Below are 1931 nucleotides of genomic sequence, written 5' to 3'. Positions count from 1 at the left end.
TGGCTGATCTTTTAGTCTGAGAAATTAAGTTCTCTGTTCATAATGTAAGTTGGATATATGCTTTGTAGCAGCCTTTGCTTTTTTAGGAGAAATATTTCTTAGGTCTCACCTGGCTATTGTCACCGCTATGTCACCTGGTGACCTCAGCTGATCTTGACCTCATTCTCCAAGCTTGTCTTTCCCTGCCCCTGTGCAGAGGACCCAGGCTCCAACTGCTGGAGTGCTTTAAGTCCACTAAACCTTTCTGTTTTCCCTAGTGCTCTTCTCTTTGCTTACCCCTGCCTCTTTCCTCCAGGCCCACGTGAAAGCAGTCCACCAGGAAAACTTTGCCGAGAGTCTCAGAGCTCAGCCCAGGAACTTTGCAGGAATCAGGTAATCAAATTTTTGGATTTTAAATGCTCAAGTACCAAGTGGCTGGTGAGTCGAGGTTGTCTTCATTGGAGCCTTCCAGCCCAGTGATTTTGAGGTGCTGTGATTCTTCCATTGCCTGTACCTATTTATTGCCACGTATTTGGCATCTTGTTTTGTTTTTTTTTTGAAATTATACTTTGTGATAGGAACTTTATTTGCACCATCTCAGTTAATTACAAGGGTAGGTACTAGCATTATCTCCATTTTACAGATGAGAAAACAGAATTTTCTCCCAAGCCGACTCTCCAAATGGCTCTCTAGGTTTGTCTTATTGACTACACCTTTGTTAATAGGACCTACTCTACCTAGTAGGAACTCAATAAATATTTATATGATGAGAGTAACGATTCCTTCAACCAACATGCATTGAGGCCTACACCAAACTCCTTGGGGATGCAGACATGACCCAAGTAGAAAAGATGGTGTCAGTTACACTCTGAGCTGGCTTCGTGCTTGGCATGAATGCAGCATGGAGTTGTGGAGCTTGGCCTCTGGAGTTAGATGGGCCTGTAACTGTGTTTCCCTTACCTCCTTGGTCAAAGGTGGGCAATAATGGTATATGCTTTTGTAGCAGTGGTTTTTGAGGTGATTTTGACCCATAGGAGTCATTTGGCAATGTCAGGGGACATTTTTTGTCACACCTGGAGTTGCGAATGCCACTAGCATTTGGTGAGTAGAGTCCAGGGATGTGGCTAACTATTCTATGATGCACAGGACAATCTCCCTGCCCCCCGCACCCCAAAAAATTATCTGGCCCAAAATGTTAAAAGTGCTGAGGTTGTGAAGCCCAGCCTTGTAGGGTTGTGAAGATGGAACAGCACAGTTAGCTGTAACTCTGAGAAAACCACCTCAAAGACTGCAAAATCAGCCCTTGAAAGGCGAACCTCAAAGGACTTAATTTCTGCAGCATCTGTGGTTCTCCCCAGTGGAAAGCCTTGTGTAAGGATCTCCTGCTCTCCTGTTCAGAAGTGGTGACACACTCACTGGGGATTGTTTATGTTACTCTGTGTACTGCCCTGAGCTGGCATGGATTTATCAGAGCTGTAAAAACAATTATTAGTTTTTAGGGTGTTCCTGGTAAACTTCCTGCTTGCCTAACTAGTTTGTTCTGTGAAGATAATTTTGGTGTGCGGATTTAAATCCTCTGATGGAAAATGTTTTGGTTAGTGAATTCCCAAAATATGTTTTGATGCGTGGGACAGGAGAAGTTTTTGTTTTCACATCAAGAAGCCTCATGTTGTTTCTAGCCTAGATTTAAAACAAAGCAGTTTCCCCCCCACTTACTGCCTTACCTGCCTGTCTGTGGGAGTGGGGTGGAGAGCTGTTGGATTTCCATCTATTGTTTAGTGTGGATTTACACTTGAAATTGTTATTTAAATTTTTTTGTAATTATAAAAGTACCTTATAGAAGAATTAAGTAGTATAGAAAAAATATACACAGTTAAAAAGACAAAGTCATCAGTAATCTTCCCACATGAAGGTATAACTACCTACCTTTGGTGTGTTTCCTTCCACTTTTT

At 42.4% G+C, this 1931-nt stretch overlaps 1 long non-coding RNA gene across 1 annotated transcript in view; it reads left to right on the top strand.

Moving 5' to 3' along the window:
* Positions 1 to 1931, top strand: part of LOC105807597 — a 94792-nt gene that overhangs the window by 11511 nt on the left and 81350 nt on the right. The window contains exon 2 of the long non-coding RNA XR_001137338.1: positions 296 to 372. This is a non-coding gene — a long non-coding RNA (uncharacterized LOC105807597). The remainder of the gene's footprint in view (positions 1 to 295; positions 373 to 1931) is intronic.

The sequence above is a fragment of the Propithecus coquereli genome, unplaced genomic scaffold (genome assembly GCF_000956105.1).
Source record: "Propithecus coquereli isolate 6110/MARCELLA unplaced genomic scaffold, Pcoq_1.0 Scaffold16, whole genome shotgun sequence".
NCBI classification, from domain to species: domain Eukaryota; kingdom Metazoa; phylum Chordata; class Mammalia; order Primates; family Indriidae; genus Propithecus; species Propithecus coquereli.
This window is presented reverse-complemented; position numbering and strand designations above follow the sequence as displayed.